We start from the raw sequence: 11,346 nt of genomic DNA on the forward strand, positions 1-11,346 counted from the left end.
AAAGTGAATTTAATGAAATCATTATAGCCCAGTATGAACAGGATACTTTGTATATCCTTTTAACCTAGAGTTAATCAATAGGAATTTATTAGTTTAGGATATATAGGATTATACATTTCACCAATTATTTTTGAAACAATATAGGTTTAAATTGTCTTAAATATCAATTTCAACCTTACAACCAGGTATAGTTTTCAAATCTCAATTTCCATAATTGAAATGTCTTTTTCAACGTTATATTGGAGGTATGTGGAGGTGTATAGTCCTCACCAAGTAAATAAAAGGTCGTGGGTTCGATTCTGCGAAATGTCGGTAGATTTTTTACGCTTTGACACTTTATCCAGCAGTCCTTGGTCATTGGATTTTAGTAAACCAATGATGATGCCAAATGATGATTATGATTTTATTGATGCCAATGATGATGTTGGCTTTAGAACAAACAAATCTGAATTGGTAAAAAGCTGTCAACTCATTTATACAAAGTTCATACTTCGCCATATTAGACTAGAATTCAGCTACCTGGGGTAACGACTTCGTGAAAAATTAATCTCACCTAAAAAAAGTTGTAAGTCACACTTCAAACGAGATAATTATCTTAAATGAAAACCACAGTTTATTATTATTCATAATTATGCATATCATGCAAAAGTTCTATCCATAAGCACAACAGAAAATGCACTCTTTTCAACACAACAGTATCAATTTCAATCTTCCCACCTAGTTTCCCTAAAGCACCATTTCCATTCTAAAAGGTCATTTAGAATGTATAATATTCTCGCAGTTCATAAAGAGTAACAGTAATATCCAGAGATCAAAGCTCCAAGTTATGGCAGATTGCCATCAAAAGTACGGCTTCCTGCGTTAAATTGGCGCAATCTCGCATCGAGGGAGCAAGCGCGCAAGTGTTCATTGCCAGTAACATACAGCTTCTGCTCATGCTACCTGCCACAGTCTACCTGCCACAGTCTACATGCCACATGCCACGGACAATGCACTTTGTGCAGGTAATCTGTTGGGTGGAAATCTCTACTAATTTATATGAAAATGTACCCATTGTTTTGGAAAAGGACTTCCGACTTGATGAAATTAAAGTGAGATAAACATCAATTTTATGGAGTCGAATTAACACGTCGCTACTGTGCAACCGTGTAGAGGGTTATTAAAATACTTCGCAAGAGGATATTTACTGTTTCCAATTTGGAGTTTAAGGAAACATGGCTAGGTGTGTGGGAATGCGGGTTTTCTTTGGAAACACTGTGTTAGTAGAGACACGATTCTTTATTTATTTTATATAAATTATGTTCATGGTTTATTTGTTAAAGTGCAAAGAATACACGCTCTGTTTTATTTGATTGGTCTATTGTAAAAATTATATCTTTATTCTGTGATATTTTTACCAGAATCTCTTTTAATTGTCACAATCTGTAGTAAAATGTAAAAAAATTTAAAAAATGTAAAATGTAAAACCCACTCTTTAGCCCATATTTTGACAATTCCACCATTCACTTACCCACTTCCACTTCCGCTTGACTTATCCACTTCATATATTCTTGACAGTCGTCCCATAGAATGGAAATGTAAAATGCCTTATTTATCCGTTTTATTGACCAGCTTAAGATGATTTTAAGGTTTGATTCGTGCCTAATTAATGTTTCTTGTTATTAAATCAAATGTAAAACTATTTAAATCAAACTAAATATTAAAATAGCGGTAGGTAGGTACAGTGGTACCAATTTTTTTTTATCAATTATTTAAGATGGGGACGCCACTATGTGCGTATTTTAACCCAAATATGAGTGAAGGATGAGTGTAGGATGAGTGGCGCGATCTTGTAGTCTTGTTAGTGACTAAGGCCGACATGTTCCTTAGACATGAGTTATCCAGAGTTAACTATTGATATTCCTCCGGTGTTATAACAAAAAGGAAAGGACAAATAAGTAGTATAACATTTATTTTAAAGAAAGAGAGAAGCAACATCGACGTTAACGCACTTAAAATTAATCAACGTAAAACATGCATTAAACATGTTCCTGATTTTACAATATGTTGAAAAAAAATTTAAATCTTGTAAAAAGATTTATTAGTCTTACTAACTATTAAAATCTAACGGAGGTACATACTCACACCAAAGTTAAACTGATCATAATATTAATCAAAATATTAATTTTTAAGGCCGTCAAACAAATATTTTTCCTGACCAAAACTGAGTGAATAATTATGCATTAAAATATATTTTTAACAGTTCAACATAAAACACCACAATACCTCACTTTTATCAAGTGGTTATTCCTGGTTACGATTCCCTCCCCTGTATAGCGCTGCTACCTAGCGGCGAATCTCGCAACCACAACGTGTAGTCGGTAGTGCAGATCCTTGTGTACCAATGAAGTGCAGCGCTCTACCGCCAAATCCGCGAACTACAGATTTCATCTCTGTTGCCATGACAACCACCAGATGATTAAATAAACAGTGGTAGTGCAAGGTTTCAAAACAAAGTCAGTTTGTAAACACGCCTCTTACTAATAATAGAAACTACAGATAAATTACAATTTATAATAACAAAATCTCGAATAACAGTTTATTCCAAAGTAGGTTTCTTTCATAGTTTCACTTTAAACCGTGTTTGTAATGTTATAGTGCCGTATTGTATCTTGAATCGAAATGTATTATTTGTGTTGTGGATTATTATAGCGGCTAGATGGAAGGACAGTATTACCTACCCAACAATGTTATACACCAGACTTTATCCAACACCCCGGCCTACGGCGGAGGTGGTGATCAACCGGCGTACTCTTTCCAGAGTAGTCCTAGAGCGTTGTTTACGACTAGGAAGAAGTTCAAAAACCCCGTCACAGAGTAAGTTTTCTTTTAATATCAAAATCTTGTTAAGTTAGGAGTAGATGCCGATCGTAAGCAATTCATTCGATAGCTATGGATAGCTAAGTCGTTTCAGTGCTCGCAGTGTAATCAAAAGGTCGCCGGTTCGATCCTGAGTAGCTAGTATTATGGTATTACGTTCATTCGCCTTTAAAGGTCACTCGTACTCGTTTTTTTAATAAGTGGCCTTGTCAAAATAAACAAATAGTCTTTAGTAAGTAAAAATACGCATACAGGCTACAGAAAGCATTTTAGTCTAATCTAAATTCATCCCTGATTCGTATTTGGGTTAAAATACGCCGAATAGGCTTTTATGATGTTTTGTACCTAGGTGGGTTAGTATTGAACCAATAAGATTTTTATAGTCCTATTCCACATTATATGGACCACATATCACTGATAAGTACGCTACTACGAATAGGTTCTATGCTTAATAATTTGGTAATACCCTAACATATATTTTCCAAGACCGTACGATATTAAAATTAGTTTTTAACTTAGCCTACATGCTTCAGTTATATTATTTAATTTAGGCTATATGCTAAAATAGGTGGTATACGAGTATTATATTCTGTTTTGTAGCAGTGAATAAATTAAAATAAATTAAATATTTAACAAAACAAAAAATCTGCTAGATTACGTCAAATAACGTTAGGCCTATGTTCGGTTTACACTCTATGCGCCGACTTCCCAGGATCTAGATTATCGTTTCGAAGTTGATTTAATGATAGAAAAATCCAAATGCGTCCATTGATCCAACGTTACTCAATAAAATATATTTTTGGGAACAACTTACTTACATCTCAAACAAATTTAGACCTACACAGTAACTATTTCAATCATGAGTGTCCTTCGCTTTTTTAAATTCGTCACTGACTTAAGTTAATTGTATGTAGATAATTTATGTACGGTAGTAAATCTTCTTATTTTCTAGTTAAAAATATTTTAAACCCTGTCCTTCTATACCTTTGCACTAACCACATTAAAAAGCAATGTGCTTGAATAAGTAAAACTACCTTAAATAATGATAGTGTAGACTATTAATAAACTAGCGTGACTTGCGGTGATATAAATACTCCTGCCACATCGTACGTCTCGTCTGATATCGATCGTAACCTGTCGTAGAAGACTCCTACAACCGTCGTAATTAAATCTTATACAACTCCTTTCTAACCTGTTAAACTGTGTCCTCGTTAGCTGTAGACTTCAGGTAATTTGGAACTCGTGTTTGAGTTAACTGTGGTCAGGAGTGAGACTGGGATAAGTAGTGTAGAGTGTGTAAATTCTGTGTATGAGGTTACAGTTCAATTACAAACAATCATAAATGACTCGGTGACCAAAGACTATGTCCCCTAATTGCCTTAGCCCTGATTTTCGCAATACATCTTAAGCCGTAGGGTCACCTCTAGAGAAAACATTAAGGATAAGTCTCTCGGACGAAAAACGTTTTCTCCTAAAAGCAATACAGTAAGTACGTCTATAATAAACATTATGAGACACCGTCTTGAATACCGCACCAACAGAGTGTTTGTAAATTTTAAGTTCAGTAGTTCTAAGTTATCCCATAAAGGTTAGTAGTTTTCTAAATAGTGTAGAAAGCTTCACAACATTGGAAAATATATAGGCATAAATTACACGTTTCACATCAAAGAAACCGCGTATACTTAAAGAAGATTCTTGATCATTGCAATAAGGAAATTCTATACAGATTAAGGATAACTTTATTGTTGTAATGATAACTTATGAATTAGTGAAGTAAAATGTTCCAAAGTTTTAATTTGAGTTTTTTAATTGAAGAGTAAACTCCTCCCCCCCCCCCTTTATAAGAACACATAGCCACACGAAAAACAATGTTTCGGTTTGATTTTATGAACAAACTATTAGAAATTTATAGATTTTACTATGCATAACAATGCGATTTCGTATCAAGGACGACTTTAGTCTAAAGTTACTTTAGTTTTTCCTACGGGGGAACTTCCTAAATTATGCAATTTCACCATTACTTCATCATAGATACCTATAGTCAAAATTACTTTTACTAAAGAAGAAAGTGCACTAAAATTCCAGAACGTCGACATAAAACCCCAGTAAAACAGCTATCGTGTTTGTATCGCAATCACTTGAGTACATTTCTCGCTAATCTCGTTTTTATTTCTCACTCAAGAGTATTATCCATTTCAGGATCGGTTGATTGTAAAACATAACTGTTTTGATTTGATTTTCCAGTCGGGGTCAGGGCTGAAAATGCACCATTTGCATACTGCGTCACGGCAAAGTTCGCCAGACGCTTTACCTCAAAGCATGCAAGGTCAAGGGTACATGTATTATTGGTTGTTTGGTTACTGCATAGATTAGAATCCAGTAAACCGCAAAAAGAATTGACCCACCCAAAAAATAGAGCTAGACTACATAAATGTTGAGAAATGTTTGGTGTAACTTTGTAGAGATGGTATGGATACTGTATAACACGCTCTGTAGCATAAATCTATTTGCTGAAATCAACAAAGCGTTTGATTAAAGCGATATTTTTTATTTATCTAAACTGGTTTTGTCTAGTCTGTTAGCTAAGGCAATATTAAAAATAATAAAGGTCCTAACTAAGTCAAGTAAAACAAAATTATAGTCTTCAAAAAAACTCATCCTAATGGTCTCACAACCTATAACCATAGATGAAGTAATTCATCTATGCTATAACCATTGACTATTGGAACGATGAGTACCAATAAATGAATAGTAGTCCTTTTAACAATTGATTTGCCAATCTCAACAAATTTTTAATATTTAACGTTACTTACTGGCCCATTTTACAACAATTATGCCTACTCTAATTGTACTGGGCTGGACCACATTGAGAGAACGTTAAAAACGTTTGTTTTTTATTTTAATTTGATTGAATACAATAAAATACTGCATTGATAAATTTAGTGTTTGATAGGCTGTTTCAGTATTTTATTATAATTATTAACAATATTGCATTCATGCAATTTAATTAGCTTATGAATTTGAAGGAGTGATTAAAGTAATTGATATGTCTGTCCAAAATATTATGGTTTTAACAATGAAATCAGCATTTTACTGTTGCTAGTAAATTTGATTACACTGCCAATGAATTAGAATTATGGCCATATACTATGAGAAATTTTAAATCAATAACATATCAATTCACAAAGACTATGTATGTGCTTCTAGCTTGTTAAAGTGATTTTAAATTAATTTATGTATGTTTTAAAACTTAATTTACCATGAATTACCTCAACTAAATTCCTCTAAAATGAAATAGTACGATAGTTAGAACAAATTAGGTATTAAAATCTAATGCAGCATTCATAAAATGTTGCACTGTAACGGGTAACAAATCTACTTAATAATCACGAACACAAACACCAATTGAATTCCATTTTATCTGTGCAGTTATTTACGCTTTTATGATCTATAAAACGTTACGAACAGGTTTATGCAAGTATTGATAGTACTTGAACGTGTAACACGAATGCACGGATTGCGCCATCAAAGGTCGTTGCAGTACCGAGAATCGTGACGATAAGATATGACTCATAGTGTAGAGCCTGATAACACCTACAGTCAATAGTTGCAAGAACCTTGGTCAAAACTCCAGCTTTGGTTCGTCCATTAGTAAACAACCTCTTGAAAACACTGTAGTTCGGCTGAAGTTTTGTTAGTAAATTAACATGATTTTTTTCCTTTCAAGCAATGACTTTCCCTTTATTGCATTTGCTATAACATACACCATCACTGCCACGGCCACAAAGATCTTCAATAGTTGACATGTCGATCTTTTAAAAATTTCGCTTTCGAACAAAGCTACCACGCGACCCCTTTGCACAGGCCGGTTCGAAAATACTTTACGTGTGTGGGGAGAAGACGACTCCGGTCAAACTGTGCAGTTCTGGCCTTAATAAGGCCAAACCTTGAGGCCGGGACGGAACGTGTTTGGTAGGGGTTGGTAGGGTTGAAGTAATTCCGAAAAAGATATACACGAAAATATTACTTTGAGGACGATTTTTAGGGGTGATTTAGAATATATTTGAACATACTATGAAAAAATCACATCAAATCCATATCATACCAGAGATACTTTTATATACACTTTATTTACACCTCATAAGTTAAAGTGCCACTACCGTGTTCCATCAGTCCTCACTGGCAGACATTTAAAAAATGAGTGTAGGAGTTTTGCCAACGGGTATCAGGTAGAAAGGGTCCCCATCCGTGAATTCCTCATACTGCGGAGTTTTGCCAACGGTTGTGGGTTGCGCGAGAGGTTGAGGGGGGGAGAGAGAGATTACACGTGACCGCTAAGGGTGGACAAACCAGGCAGGATGCTGACTGTGTTCAAAGTAATGGAGTTATGCACCTCTGACTGTGAAAGGAAATGTATTGAATTTTTAACCTAACCTAACCTGACCTAACCTGACCTAACCTAACCTAACCTAACCTAACCTAACCTAACCTAACCTAACCTAACCTAACCTAACCTAACCTAACCTAACCTAACCTAACCTAACCTAACCTAACCTAACCTAACCTAACCCACTGCGACAAGCGCATAACTGCCAAACGTAGGCAACCCTGACAATCGCTCTCCCTCCCTCCGTCACACTCATTCTCCCACCACCACCGTTGGCAAATCTCCGCACCAAGAGGTGGCCGAAGGCATCCCCCCATCTACCTGACACCCGTTGGCAAAACTCCGGTTCCCTTAAAAAATAATTGTATCCTCGTTATTGCAATCAATTATTTTAGTTCTGAAATTTAATTTTAGTAAGTAGACTCAGGTGTTGCAATGTATGTTGTCAGTTTAGTTGAACCATTAAACTTTGCTAGAAGGTATGATTCCGCAATCCAAGTAGACATCTAATATTGGATCAGTTTAAGCTCAGAATCGTAGCTTGCTATGAAGATGGATTGATGCACCGCGTCCTAAACATCTACCAGTATTCTACTAATAAATTACATTAATTGGTGTATGCCTGCCAGGGCTATATCCAATGTGGAGGTGTACAACATCAATAAATAAGAGTCAACAGTAACTTACCTAAAAGTGCTGCACCAATAGAGACAAGCCCTTGCAGTATTTACAAAACATTATACTCAGTGTGTGCAAAGTGCAATTAGAGGGTTGAATGACCTTGTCTCGTGAATATTGATAAGTTTGATTGTCAAGGGCAGCGCTGGCATTTGCATGTCTGGTGGCCGCCAAATCACACTTGACTATCTTCCATTGATCTGGATAGCGAGATAATGTTCCTGGTTTAGCAGCCTAATTGTGCAAAATATTTCTATTCATGTCTATGTCTATTCAGCGAACAATTTTGGCATTTGAAGCGCTGGACAAACCAACGCAAAGAACCTTTTATGTTCCTACGCTACCTGGATTACTCAGCCTTTTTTAATCTCCTTATCACCTACTATTTCGTTAGGCTAATTTTTACGAGGCCACTTTTTTATTTTCATCAAGGTGATTTAATTACAAATTGTATTTGGATTTTGATTTTTGAGTTGAAATCAATGCTACCGATGGATTAATTTAAACGGCAAATTAAAATAAGCCCAAATTTAAACATGCACTTATTGTGTAAACCAAAAAAGATTAAATCGATTGTCACTTTCCTTGTATAACATTAAAATGCAAGGTTTCGATAGATTCCACATTTGTACATTGACATGTACCTTAGAATTGCCAAATATCTTTATTGTTACAAAAAAAACTACTGTAGTGGCTGACAAACTTTTATGAGTTTCTTCGGTGGAAAACATATCTTTATGATAACACATTTCCAGGCGAGTTAGAATATCAGCAATTCCTATGAGAGATTGTAGTTGTATCGTTGACAATAGCTACACTCTACACTGTTCTGAAGTATACATAGCATTCCAATGTAAAACTTGTTGTCATTTCAGAATAAAATTATACGTTCAGTTGGGCCAACGATAGAGTATACAGGTGCAAAATAGCCAAATTGAAGGCTGATTTCACCTGTGCTTTGGCACCAATTGATCGCCGTTGCACTATTTGATCATGGAGCGTCTGCTTCGACCATATAGACCGGCTGGTGCGACGTTGCCACACACCAACGCCGCGGCCTTGTATTAGAGGAGGCGATGACTATAGTATTTAATAGTTATAGTTTATAGATACATTACAAGAATAGATCCTCAGAAACAGTGCAGTTGGACTGTACAGTGGTGTAGAGTAGTGTTGTAATGCCAAGGACGGGTCAGAAGTGGCACATTAACATAGTACATCACGCCATCGCCATACTAAGTCACCGTTTCTACCACTCTGTACACGCTATGGCGCGGTCTTTGTACTGGTGTTAGTTCGTTAACGAAGCGGTGTATCTGCATACTTCAACTAAAATATGCTTTGTTTTGCGATGCAAACTTATAATATTAATATGTTACGACTGAGTAGTTGTAATTTAAAATGTGTGCTACGTAAGATTGATTCTGATTCACGAATACCTTTTACTACGGTTGATATCAATTTTTTTACAATTAGTAGATTAGAGTTTTTTTTATTTATATTTACATGACCGAGGCGAGATCACTTTCACAAGCAAGGAGAGTCTAATGGGTAAAATGTGGTCAAAAATGTTGCATAAATTGATATATCTCAAGACTGAATAAACCCAGGATGCTGAAATTTTCAGAGATTGTTCTTTGTAGTATTAAAAAAATCCTATGTATTTTGAAGTAACTATTATGCATATTTACTGTAAAAGAAACGTTTAATGTTAAAGTTTTCAAAATGTTAGTTTTTTTTTGTTTTTTTTTCTGCTCAACAGTTTAACTCAGACATATGAGTATGCATGAGCTTTTAGTTCAAGACCAAGCCTACAATTCAATAACAAAATAATTAAAATAGGACATATGGTACTAAAGTTACATAGCAATAAAAAAAATTAAAAACCGATAATTTTCTGCTAATAAATTGTGTTAACTATATACTATAGTGATATTGATTTATTATCCTATATCCCTTTAAGTTAGTTCAACGACAACTATATACAGGGTGATTGATATAAGTGTGCCAGCCGTTTTATTCGAAAACTATAAGAGATATCAAAAAAAGTTAAATGGTAAGTGCCTTGGATTTTTCATTTAAAAAATTGTAGTCAAGTCAAAAAAATTATTTTAGCTGCCATTTTTCAAATATGGCCGCCAACTTTGATTTTTCTTATGGAACATTCTGTATTTTATGATGTATTCTGGTAGAAAATGTGATTTTAAGACGATTTTATTCTTGTGATTTTTTTCATAAACCTAACCGTTTCAAAGATAATAATGGTTAAAGTTTTGAAATTTTTGCATGAGAAAGTGTTTCGATACAGGCCTAAGCAAGCATGCCAGCTGTTTTATTTGAAAACCATTCAAAATTTCACAACTTAAACCATTATTATCTTTAAAACGGTTAGGTTTATGAAAAAAATTACATGAATAAAATCGTCTTAAAATTACATTTTCTACCAGAATACATCATAAAATACAGGGTGTTCCATAAGAAAAATCAAAGTTGGCGGCCATATTGGAAAAATGGCGGCTAAAATAATTTTTTCGACTTAACTACAATTTTTTAAATAAAAAGTCCAAGGCACTTACCGTTTAACTTTTTTTTTATATCTCTTTTGGTTTTTGAATAAAACGGCTGGCACACTTATATCAATCACCCTGTATATTGAATTTAAAAGGTGAAAGCTAACTACTATATAAAAAAATACCTTAACGAGTGTCGTATTTATCACCCCTCTCCCAGCTTCAAGGAAAGAACAGAAAGATCAGAAGGTGGGACAGTTTGTTTCTGAATTTCCACAAAAGTACAACCCTTTAAGTGGTTGTCGATCTTTGAACTCGTGTCATAGAAAATCAGAGCCCCACACTTTAGACCATCCCTCCGGGATTCTTACTTTTTTATTAAGTCGCGATATTCGTTATTCATTTAGAAGTTTATTTTTCAATCCAGGTTAATATTTTCGTTGTAACGCTTAACTCTTTTACCAAACCAAATGAGCAGTTACTAGTGTGTGTGTGTGTGTGTGTGTGTGTGTGTGTGTATAGATCGTTCGCGTGCCGCACAGACCAGCGGTCACTCTGACGCGTGCGCTTCCACCTCCTCACACCACTGGACACTGGCCATTGTAGCCATGTAGTGGTCTGGTGCGGTCGATCACACTGTGTACACTGCCGTACAGTCGATACCAGCTGAAACACTCGCCATTCAATACCCCTGTACAGATTTCTAGTTAGTGAGGGTAGTTGGTAGTGCCAAAAAAAGGGAAAGTAGTTTTAAGAAGTTTGAGAAGTGCGAGTTTTTATTTTTGAAATTGTCTGAGTCTTTGGGAGTTTTTTTATCAGGTTCTACAAGGAAGGTTGTTTGGTTCAACGCGTTTTATTCGATAAATTGTGTGAAGATTTTTTACACTGTCGGACTTTTTGATTAATCCCTTC

Source organism: Macrosteles quadrilineatus, unplaced genomic scaffold (assembly GCF_028750875.1).
Source record: "Macrosteles quadrilineatus isolate MER2022 unplaced genomic scaffold, UCM_ALF_1.0 Scaffold_2__2_contigs__length_208266976, whole genome shotgun sequence".
Taxonomy (NCBI): Eukaryota; Metazoa; Arthropoda; class Insecta; order Hemiptera; family Cicadellidae; genus Macrosteles; species Macrosteles quadrilineatus.